Genomic DNA, 12,692 nt, shown 5'->3' with positions numbered 1-12,692 from the left:
TCGTGCGGACCGCCCGGAGCAGCCACGACCCCCGTCGCGCAGCTGCAGCCGAGACCCGCGGGACTCGAGCCCCGCGGGCGCCCAGGCCGCCGGGGGCGGTCGGCAAGGAGGAGGCCGAGGAGCCGGGGCGAGAGCCCGGGCGCCCGGCATCCTCGGCGGGGAGGTCGCGGGCCTTTGGCCAGTGCCTTTTACGAGCCTTAAGCCCGCTTTGGGAGCTCCGGGAGCGTGATGGGAACCCTCCTCCCTGGCCCTTTCCTGGGACAGGCTGAGTGGGGAGTGTTGACTGGGCAGGGGGGAATCCTTCGCATAGAAGAGTAAAAACGGTTTCAGACTTCAGGTCGAGATGGCATTTCTTGCTGTCTCAGAACAGCTGAGGACATCTGGAGCCTGCCCAAGAAAGCCCGCGCACAGGATGGAGACCCCCTTTTGAATTGCAGAGGGGGACCGAAAACTCCTGGGGAGCGCACACGGCCCTTCCGCCCACAGACAGGAGTCTAACCCGCTCTTTTCCCCGATAACCTACTCTGTTCCCCGCCCCCCCACCCACCCCGTGTCCCCTGTTACATATTCTAGGGTGACTCTATCCTTGTCGCTTCAGCCTGCAGAAGCAGCGGAACTATCGCTCTAAGCTGCTCTGCCTCGGAGAAGCTAAGGGAAAGCAGGGGGTTTTTCCCAAAACTGTTGGGCGGGGAAGAAAGACTGCTCTGAATTACTGGGCAGTATCGTCTAGGGAGGGCTTGCAGCGGATGTGAACGCCCTCCCCACGGACTCCTCTATCTTTCGGAAATGAACCCGGGTGGTTGGGAACCATTCAAGAGATGTTTGTCTTCTAGACAGACAACCCCACTGGTAGGTTTCAATACTCTGTAGAAGGCTAGTGTGATTTAGAGATTTGAGATGATTAAGGGAGCCTGACCTTTATCAAGCCTGGTTTCTGGCTGATGCTCCACAGTTTTACCAAGGTTGGGTGAAACAGCGCCCTCTCACAGACCCTCGCTCATCTCGGCTCCCTTTTCCCATTGTTAGCTGCTTAGCTAACTAGCTTTAGCTAACGTTTGCTGCTTAGTTTGGGTGGGTGTCACCCCTTCTCAGAAGCTATCATCTCCCTCATTTGCTTGCTTTAAACTTCACACTTAAAAAAAAAGTAAGCAAAAATCAAAACTTGGCTTCCTCCAACTTAAAAAGAAATCTGGGAATTTCCACAACTTCCCTTGAACGTTTAAGAATCTATAAATGTTAGACCTGTTTGCATGGCATGAAAAGACAAAGTATCAGCACTCAGAAATGTCAATCTTTGAACCTCTAACACTTTCTGATTTATAATAAATTCTTTCCAAAAAGACGCAGGAGCCTTAATGTAATCGTTAGAGCTGAAGGGGGAAATCTGTAAAGTAAATCACAAATGAGCCATTTAATACTTGCAAGTTGTTTAACATTAAAATGATAATATTTGCTTCCACAATGAAAAACGCAAAGGTACTTAGCCAAGTTTCAAACTACCCAGGCTTTAGAAAGTCAACCCTCCCCCAATAAAAGGTTAAAACAAAAAGCAGATTGAAAATATTAAATCACTTACACTGTAAATAAATTCATTATATTCTCAGAACATTATAAAAACTGGCCTCAATAGACTGCTTTGATTTATGTTGCTTTTTCTACTAATTAAACAAAATTGACCCCCTCTCCCTCCCTCCTTTCTTTCCCCCCACACACTTTTCTGATGTTAATGGCAAAACATCTATCAAATATTTTTAGAATTTCCTCTCCTCCACAAAAAGAGAAAATATAGACACAGGAAAAATAAATAGTCTTTATATACTTGGAATACTGAAGCTTTCCTCATAATTTATTACTTCACCTTTTCCTTGATTTACAGTCTTCTCTGCTCTTCTGGCCAAAGGAGGGAGATCTTCTCAGCAGTCTCTTCCAGAAATAATTTTTTTGTTTTGTTTTTTCAAAAAAGTAAAATTAAGTCTTAAATGAATTAAAAATTTCCTGTAAGGAGACTTCTGTTCCCACCCAAGGTAATTATTAGAAAGCAGGTCCCTCTTCTAAAGCCGCCCCGTTTATTACTTTCAGTAGAAATTCTCCTCAAATATACCCTCAATATATACTTTTCTGAGAAGGATATTTTCTGACATCATAATCTAGTTCTCAATATAATTGAGTAACCTCTATGATAATGCTGAGGACACGACTGCAAATGAGATGACTCCACACTAGAAGGCTTTCTTCTTTTCTTTTCTTTTCTTTTCTTTTTTTTTTGAGGCTTAGGAATAGAAAAAGTGCCAACAGAGGCAGAATGTTTGCTTAGGCCTTGCTATCACATAAATGCACCTTAGCAAAGGAGGATTTGAAGACCTGCCTTTAATCTGAAGTCTCGCCATGTGAAGACAGATTAGCATTGTGAGATCTACTCCTACACGAATGCCTAACCCATGAGCAAGCCCCAGACTTCCATCTTCCCATCCCCAATGACAGAATTATATCCCAATTTTAAAAAGAGATTTTCTAAATTTCCAAGTGCACTTCTACTCTTAAATTCATGTTTATATAACCAGTTGATGTCTATCTCCAGGGATATCTCCTCTTGCAATTTAGGAAAAAAAAAAAAAAAAACCCTAGCATTTATGTTTAGCTTCCTCATCTTTCTCCCTTTTCCCCTCCTTGTCTCAAACAACAAGCAAGGAAGCATACAAATGAAAAAAAAACACCTACAGCTCTTTAAACAGTGCACCTGGGCTCAGAAATTCCCTTATCTTATTACAAAGAAACATCCAAATTTAACATTTGCCAATCTGTAGGTCCAAGCTATATCTCTAAAATCCTATGAGACCAAACAACAAAACTCACCCCTTCTCTTCTCCGGTCTTTTTCTTTGTTTGCATAAAGAAGTTTGCATAATTAGCTCATGTAAAGTTATCGTTTGATTGCATTAGAACATGGTTCAAATCACTTTGAACCATTGCCTGGATTGGGACTTGAGAGCTGACCTCGAGGTAGCAAAAAAAACGAAGTAATGCCTTTAAATTCCACATAGGGGCAGGAAAGGGTGTGTTTCATTATTAAATCTCTTTATAGTTAGATGAGGATAGGACTCAAACGGGGGCTGTCTTCTCTAGGAACAGGACTGGCTGCTGACCTGTGGAGGGGCTGCCTCAGGGAGAAGCACCTAGACACCATCAAGCTGATGGGATTCTTTTATTGGCAAAGTGGGTCATACCCTCCTGGCCCTTCCCTACTTTCTGGGCAATGTTCAGCTTTTCCCAAACAGGACCAGAAAGCCCACGGGTGAGGCAGTTTTCCTGGAGGGCCCAAGCCAATGTGAGATGAGAAGGTCTTTAAGAAAGCGGGATCTCCAACAAGTTCTCCAAGGTCAAGCAGTGGTGCAACCTTCCAAACCTGGGAACATCAAAACATGACTGAGAAGGGATGGAGCCCCTGGCCAGGGATGGAGCCCGTGTGTGTGTGTGTGTGTGTGTGTGTGTGTGTGTGTGTGTGTGACAGAGAGAGAGAGAAAATGGTTGTGTAGTGCAAGAGTCCTGATCTCCTGGTCTGATGCCCACTGGATGCCCTTGGCTGGGCCCAGTTCCTGGCTCCCTGAAGCAGGCAGCTCTGGACTTGTGTGAGGCCACAGGGAGAGTTCCAAGTCCCACCTGGCTCAGACGACAACCCCTCCATCTGAAACTGATCTTGGGCATGTCACACAGCTTTCCTGGCAGGGACCCAGCTCTCCTGTGAGCAGAGTCGTCCTTTCTTAAAATTTGAGCCCTGTTGTCTGGAAGGCGCTGCCCCCGGAGAATCGGCAGGACCTCGGAAGCAGTTTACATCCCTAACACCATCCCCCGCCCCTTCAAACTGGGCCAGCTCTCAGCTCTGCACAAGGCAGCACCGGACTAGGGTACCCATCCTCTCAGACAGAAAGGCATCCGGACACCCACACTTCGCCAGGGTGTGTGTATTTAGCTTGAGCTTGTGATTACGATGTGTTTGGGCCCTGCCTTCCCTTACTGGGATTCCTGTCAGAAATAAGGCCGCGGGAGAGCAAACGTGAAAGCCACGCTCTTCCCTCTCTGGGCTCTCCCGGCCTGGTAGTTGCGCTCTGGGCGCAGGAAGGGGAGGTGTGTGTCTCCTAATGGCGAGAGGCCCGGGTCTTGGAAGAGGCGTGAGACGACAGGACCATCTTTATCAGCCCTCATCTCCCACTACAGATTTAGGTAGCCCTTGCGAATACGGTACCCAAGGAGGCTTGGTTCTCGGGCACCTTAGACTTGATGGAAAATTTAGAGGCCTGGGAGGCCCTCGGAGGGTCTAGCTACGTTCCCTGGGTTCTTGGGCTTCTCTTTCTCAGCGTCTGGACTCCGATTGCAGCACAGAATCCTTCTGTCCGCAGCGGTAGAATTGAGGCCTTCGCGCTGCGCCCATCCCGCTAGGTTTACTGCATGGCTTCGCACCCAGTACAGAGATGTCCGCCCAGCTCGCCCCCTCCTCCCAGAAGGGCCCTGCTTCTGGCTGCGGGGGGAAAGGAAGCTTCGGGAACAGTGTGACCCGAAGACAGGGTCCGAGGCACTAGCGAAATTCCTGCTAGCAGGGCTCTCTCCTCCCTTCTCCCTCCTGGGCGATCTATGACTCAGACTTGACATCAGCCCCTGGCAGACAGTGACAATAAGTTCCCAGTGGGGGTGGGGCGGCTGTACCCCACCCCCGGCCTGTCCCGGCCCAGGTCCGGTCTCCAGGGGGCTGTGCAGGCTCAACCTCTCCTCCTGGAGGCCCCGGGACTCTCTGTCCTCGGGCCCGCCTCCCGCGTGTCCGTCCGGCGCGGCCAGAGCCCCGGAGCCCGTCTGCTTTATTTCATTTAACACAATCGGCAAAGCCAAGGCGGGGTGAGGGGCGGGCGCGGGCCCGAGGGAGGAAATGAAGGGACGTGGAACAAAGTTCTCTCTGCCAAGTCTCCCCGTCGGATTCTTAGAATCCGGTGGCACCTTGAAGGCCTGATGTGAGGGCAAGGAGACGGGTTATTAATTCTTGAAGCCCGCTCTATCTATATATAGCTGCTCAGTGGTTGCTGTTGGCGGTCGCGGGGGGTGTAGACCGTGGAACACATGGCACCTCTCCAGCGCTTAGAAATCAACCTAGCTGGTGGCTCCCGCGGAGTTCGGGAGCGGCGCGGCTCAGGCTCCGGGAAGCCAGTGAGCTGTCCATGGTGTTTAAGGCTCCTTGACGTGCGTTCTGGGCCGTCTGGGAGAGGCGCAGACCCCCGCGCCGGGGGCTGCCACACCTCCAGCCCCAGCCTGCCGGCCACCGAGCCGGTGTGCGCCGGGCACCGGCCGGACGTGTTCGCGTGCACAACCCCGCGACGCGCTCTCGCAGGGGCATAATTCCAGAGATAGACGGAAAAAACCTCTCAAGTCCAAAGTGTGGGTTTCCTTTAGCTCCTTCCTGAAGGTGTCTTTCCCCCTCAGGCGACACTTCTCGCACTTTAAGAAACGTCGGTCCAGCCAGCAGCCTACCTCCCTTCCCTTTTGAGTTTCTAGTCTCAAAAGAGCGAGAAGCAAGTCACCGATCTTATTATGCTTCTCATAATGGTTAAAAGCATCTACGAACTGACCATCGCTTTTGGACCGTGTGGTATGGCTGGGGTGACGCTCGCCGCTTCTATTGAGTGGTGAAGGCGCCGGGAGATTGTGGGGAGTCTCAGGGATTTCGGTCAGTTCCTTTCCGAGGGGTGATTGGGGTCCTTTGTAGAATATTATTGTTCAGAGGAGCGACTGCTTTATTATTCCCCAGAGCCCTGAGCAGTGTCTGATTGCCACTCTTAGGGAAGGAGGAAACAAAGGAATTGTCATGTAATATTACAAAGCTGTAGGTGCATTCTCTGTGAAGCACAGTTCTGCCTGGTTCTTGTGACCTGGCCTTAGGAAGAAATCTTTATGAACTGAATTAAACTCTTATACATGTTTAAGACAGAGAATATTTTGCCTTTTTAATTATCACCACATATTACCTTTTTTTTTTTTTTTTTTTTTTGCGATACACGGGCCTCTCACTGTTGTGGCCTCTCCCGTTGCAGAGCAGAGGCTCCGGACGCGCAGGCTCAGCGGCCATGGCTCACGGGCCCAGCCACTCCGCGGCATGTGGGATCTTCCCGGACCGGGGCACGAACCCCTGTCCCCTGCATTGGCAGGCAGACTCTCAACCACTGCGCCACCAGGGAAGCCCCACATCTTACCTTTTTGTCTTTTAATTTCTCTTGGCAATTTCCCCCCTACTTATGTATATTAGAGATCCCATCTCCATTTGAGTAACAAACTTCTTTAAATACTACAAAAAGTTAAGAAAAAGATTGTAAACATTTATAACTCTTATTTGAGTTTTGTGCCTTTACTTATGGGGATATTTAATTAACATCCAGAACATAATGGAACCTTTTATGTTTCTGAACAAGACATCAGATTGGAACACATCATTGCTTGCTGCTTCTACCCTTCTTTCTTATCTTAGTGCGGTACTTAAAAAAAAAGAGTGTGTGTGCTGATTAATAACTGAGAATGCCTGATGTAAAATAGAAAGTATTATGATTCAATAATTTTCATAGCTTTTGCATTTATAAAATAAAGATAATTAGTGAGGGAAAATAAGGTATTTCTTTATATCAATAAAATTGATATTAACATTTTACTTTCCTTTTCTCTATTTATAAAAATTAATAAAATAAGGCTTGAATGTGTACCTAGTTCCTTGAAAATTATGAAATAAACTGGCCTAATAATATTTTATTATTATTGGTTTGCAGTTTAGAAGTTTAGTTTTGTTCTATGAATTCTTTGGTAACTAGTCTTCCTCTATATATCCCTTTACTCTCTTTTTTATGAAAGGAGAAGAAAATAGAATGATATAAATAGACTTCATTCTTTTATTCTTTATCTGCTCCTATAACTTAGGAAGCTATCCTCCCCAACTCCACCTCCACTGGTAGCTTAGCATTTTCCTTTGTCCCATATTGATACCAATTGAGAGTTTCCCCTTTAAAGTTCATCCAATTTCCTTCAGTTTCATTATTTTTTTTTTAATTAGCTTTCCCCAACAGCTTGTTAGATTTTCTTTTTTTTTTTTTTTGCAGTACGTGGGCCTCTCTCTGTTGTGGCCTCTCCCGTTGTGGAGCACAGGCTCCGGACGCGCAGGCTCAGCGGCCATGACTCACGGGTGCAGCTGCTCCACGGCATGTGGGATCTTCCCGGACCGGGGCACGAACCCGTGTCCCCTGCATCGGCAGGCGGACTCCCAACCACTGCGCCACCAGGGAAGTCCAGCTTGTTAGATTTTAAAGATCTCATTCTTTTATCCATTTATTAGAGAGGGTATTAATCCTTCCCACCAGCAGTTTTGTTAAAACTTCCAGACATTTTTTTCTGCTTCCAAGAGGAAAGTATTCAATCAGTATAATTGTTTATGAGCTAAAAAAGAAAAAATCCATCGATCTCTTGTTGTGTTCTGCTTACTTTCCTAATGTGCTCAGCACTGCTGTGAGCCCAGAGGAGGTCTTCTGAAGATATCTGTGGAATCAAATTGAATTGTAGTTCTTTCTACCTGCACTTTTGAGAAATGAAAGCATATTTTAAAATTATTTTAGATCTACTTCCCAAAATTCATATATAAAGCTCATTTCTCTGCAGCTGAAATCTTTGTGTAAGGCATTTTCTTTAAAAATCACAGTGGACTGGGGGGAGGCATCCCGTGTGTTATTCTCTCTCAAAAGTCTCTCTTTCCTTAATGTTTGGTTCATGGTATTGCTTTCCTGGAGATATTTCTCTCTTCATTTGTGCTTCACTTCCCAGAGACTGGTAAATGAGGGGGGAAATGTGGACTCATGACGCATCATAATATATTGAGATCAATTATTATGTGGGAGTACTTATGTTAAGAAAATTCAAACTGACCTTAGCAGAATTTTGTTGCACTTTGCTCCTTTACTTCTCATCCTGCTAAGCTGTTAATTGTACATAGAACTGCCAAGGTACTTTTCACGGTTAAAAAAAAGGAAGCCGCTTTTTGTGGAAAGGATAATTTTTTTTTTTTGGTCCTATAAACACAGGTCACATTCTTTGTAAAGCTGTTTTTAACAGGCAAAAGTGTACATGTCTCTAGCAGTTAAACTTGCCCTTTAAAAGACCTAACATGTCCTTAAATGGAGCAGCAACTCAACTGTGGTTGATATGGTTCCCAAAACCCCACGTTTTAAAAGGGTTTCATTGTCGAGGTGCACCAGGATGTACTTTTAGGTCTATAATACACAGTCTGGGCGTCACAACCACATATTTCCCTCATCTCATTCCAACCCTGGTGTGGTGAAACCAAAAAGACTCCAGATCAAGGAGAGTCAGGATTTGCGGAGAAAGGGCTGTGTAAGTACAGTGAGTACAAATCTTTAAGACCTTCCCCAGACTTCTAAGCAGTTGAGAAGGTAGCTTGTTTGCTAAGTGGGGCAAAGTGTCTCCAGGTCTATCGCTGGAGCTGCTGACATAATTAATGATTTCATCTGGAGCCTGAAAGAAGGCACTTGTATTCCCTCTGGCATGGGCAGGGCAAGTTCATGTCCAAACTCTAATACTTCGGGTTGATTTTAGCTAACAAGACTGTTGGTCCTCTTGTTACATACCCAAAACCTGAAAGCCAAATATTATATTAGGCTATGATACTTCCCAGCCTTGAGGAGGTTGACACATCCTAAATATATAAACAGATACTATTATCTAAAGATGAATTACATTCTGGTTAGAGATTCCTTATTCCTAGGTCAAACCAGGAAAACTAAAAACCATAGAACAGCCCACCACCACCAACTACCACACAGCAAACTACTTTAAAAATCAACATTTTCCACTAAACCTTATATGCAGAAATTTTCTTGTCCCATTTTACACTATGAGGTTAGTGACGATCCTTGAAAATTAATTATGGTACTGAAAAAGACTTTAATAACATTTCTGCTAAAAATAAACTGGAGGCAGTGTAGTGCCCTGGATTCATTATTGCTTACATCTGGTTTCTATTTTGGTGAGTTTCATCTGGTTCTCAGAGAGTTCATTCACAGTCATCACAGGTTTAGTTTCCTGTTCTCCAATGGGAGAACTTGTCTTCATGACCCATCTATTTTTCATCTGAATGCTGCACTTTTTTACATTAGGAAATGTGGAAAAGGAGAATGAAAACTATATCAGGTCTAATCAAGCAAACTGAAGTCTGAAGAGCATCTTTAGCACCTGATTTATCCTGAATCCAGTGGCGAATTACAATGAGGAAATCACTCTGTTTTAGACCCTTGTAGAAGCAGGTAGGAAATAAAAGAGAAAATAGATGGAAGGGAGAGGAAGGAAAGGGGAGAATGGAAGAAAGAAAGAAATTAAAGAAGGGCTTCTTTGTCAATAAGAACACCCATGCCCACCCCATTATATTCCCATTGCCCATAAGACATGGTAATGTATTTTTCTTCCTTTCCATGTTAACTTTCAGGCCTTTTTCAAAGAAAGGAATGAGCTGTATTGTATGCTGGTTGAAAACAATGTCTTGGACTCCTTTCCACACTTAGGGAGGGAAGGGCAGGATGCCAAAGGAGCCTTAGGCCTTGCTGATCTGGACTTGGGTAGACCAGTTTGACTCTAGTTTATAAGTTATCCTATCTAGTATCTTTTTCTCACCATCTAAAACTTCCCAGTGGTTCTCCTCTGTGTAAGCAACACCATCCCCTTTTTGAGATGACTACTTTATCTAAAGATCCTATCTAGTTCATATTCCAAGGTCTCATGAAGGCTATTCTTTTCACCTCACCATATGATTTTCCTAAATTTCCTTCCTGTTGATATCCCAGAGATCAAGATATCCTAGATGCTATCTACAGTCAATAACAGTAATTACAAATATTATTGAGCTCCTATACCTAGGACTGTGATGACTTCAAAGAGCATTATTTCATTCACAATAGATTGCAGCATTGCCTTTCTTAACTAGGGTAAATAATTACTAGAACTGAGATTTGAATTTGGTTTTGACTGACACTATGGGTCTCTCTAGTATGACTCAGGATCTGACTGCCACATCTCATACCCACTGATCTATAAGGGTTGATTTGGCTAATGTGACTGGCTAGGCAACTGTTATCTTCTCTCACCCATCCATGTAGGTTCCTGAAAGCTATGCACTTAGTTGAAGAGGTTGAGAATGACCATTTTTCCATCAAGGGTTATTGAGACACTGAGTATCTTCACTGGAAAGAAAACTGTAGGATGCTCTAACTCTACAGACCAAAATGAAAAGAAGAGCATTCTTTTTCTTCCCCCCTGCTGATTACATGATCTTATTACACACTACAGAAATAGTTCAAGAATAAACCTTATCTGATGGTCTTATGCCAACATCTATTGAAGTTCTACTTTATGCTAAGTTCTATTCTTAGAGCTTTAAAGAAAGCCACATGCATGGGATTATTGCTCTGGTGCCCATAGCAATTATTCAAGATAATTTCTTTCCCTTTCCTTTCAACATCATATTTGGACCTAACAATTTCAGCTTTTGTTAAGGGGCATAATATATATTTTTGAAAGTCATGTGAAAAATATGTATGTATCTTTTGGGAAATTACTATCAAATATACTTTCATTTAAGCTATTTATCACCTACTATGTCCAAGACGTGTATTTTTTTTAAAAAAACTATATGCCATGACTACATTTCTTCCTCTATTGCTTGGGCTACTTTCTTTCCCTTTTTGTTGTAAGTTACTTCAAATCTTTTTTGGAAGTAAACAGGTATAAAAGAAAACCTAGTACAAGGTTGAGATATAGTGTCAGGGCTATTTTCAGAGAACATGAAGTCTGTTCATTTGTTCATTCAGTCATTCAATAAATATTTCTCAAATGTCTACTAGGTCAGGCACTTTGTTAGGTGCTGGGGTTACACTGATGACATGGAATTTGCAATCTCTTCAGAACTGTGAATCTCTTTACTTCTTGTTTACTAAACATTTGACAGTTTTATTATAAATCTTTGAATTTTGACATAGGAAATATTTTACTCACATTGTTTATTGTCTGTCTTCTTCCAGTGGAATAAATGCAAACTCTGTGAAGGCCAAGATCTTTGTCTGTTTTTGCTGTACCTCCAGAATCTAGAGCAATGCTTGAACGTGGCAAGAAGTCAATAAATATTTCAAAGAGTGAAAGAATAAATGAAGATTAAAAGGTACAAATACTTTTCCCCTAAATGCACATCCTGGTACAAATACATATATGCATATTTCTTTGATAAGACATATTTCTACCCTGAGTTGGCAATTTTCTTCACTATTGCCACATACTTATTAGTATCTTATATCAATATACTAAAGGATTACTGATAAATGGAAATAATGTCAGTTTAAACACAATATCCTATGTAATAATAAGTTAGACTTGCCCAGAAATGAATTAGTTTTACCATCAAAGGCAGGTCCTATTTTCATTTCTGTGTGCATTCATTTTACCTCCCAAAACTGTAACACAATTAGAATAGTCTCTATCATCAGATCATGCAGCCAAAGTGGAGAATGTTATTTTACCACACCCGAGTAAGGATTCCTGCTAATGGGAAAGACTGGCTATTGTCCTTTAGGTGGTTCCATCATAGCTGAATCATTAATCAACCAAAGCCTTAAGGATGTTGAATTTGTCTTTTTTTCCCTACAGTAAGTAAATACATGTTATTGTCATGGTAGATGAGCTGGGCAGATTAGAATCATACCTGAGTCATTTCCCCACTCCTTTTCCGCCACATCCAATTGTATAATAATGCCTATGAATGCATTTTTCAGTCATTTTTAAAAACCACATTTTCCCCTCCAATGACCTGTCATGGCTGTGGTTTAAGTGCTACATTTTCCTTGCAATAGCTTTGAGCAATAGCCTTCCACTTCACCGTGAGCTTAATATACATGCTACATTAATTCAGTAGAATGAAGAATTATACTAAAAACCTAAAATAAATCTGATCTACAAATCCTATCTCTTATAATCCTACATATTACCTCTCACTGGAGTTTCAGACATCTGTGAATGCATGAAACCTTATTATTGGGTTATTTTTCAATCCCGTCAAGAAAGGCTACTACATGGCCCAATAGGTTAAAACTTAAAATGCAAGCAACATCGCCTGTTAAAAACACGTCATTAGGTAGGACTTGAAAATCATAGTTGCTGTCTTGCTCAGTCATCATAGATCTTGGCCTAGAGTTCTTGGCAGGAACAGTGTCTGAATGGGGCCTATCTCAAGCTCTAGTAGAAGGTGTTGAAAGAATAAAAGTTGGCAAAATTTTCGGCAGAGAACCAAGGATAGTAGAAACTACTTTCATATTATAAACTGGAGATAATAGAACGTCGTGACCTTAAGTATTGCTTTTAAAAGAGACATCAGACGACCTTATGTTTAATAAGGTGTCATATTCTTGATTTAAAGGATGAAGCTCAAATAATTAGAACATCATTGAAGTATAAATATTGAAAATCAGGGGAAAAGTTGAGTGCTATAGCAATTTCAAGAGGAGAAACTTCCTTGGTGTCACTCAGTCAGCCTTCAGCATATTGTACTGTGCAAGTCTCCTTGGGAATATTGCTCATTCATTAGGTTCTCCTAAATGCTCCTCAAAGAAACCTCATTGTTATCTA

Source organism: Tursiops truncatus, chromosome 11 (genome assembly GCF_011762595.2).
Source record: "Tursiops truncatus isolate mTurTru1 chromosome 11, mTurTru1.mat.Y, whole genome shotgun sequence".
In the NCBI taxonomy this organism is placed as follows: Eukaryota; Metazoa; Chordata; class Mammalia; order Artiodactyla; family Delphinidae; genus Tursiops; species Tursiops truncatus.
The sequence above is the reverse complement of the archived record's forward strand: the minus strand, read 5'-3'. Positions refer to the sequence as shown.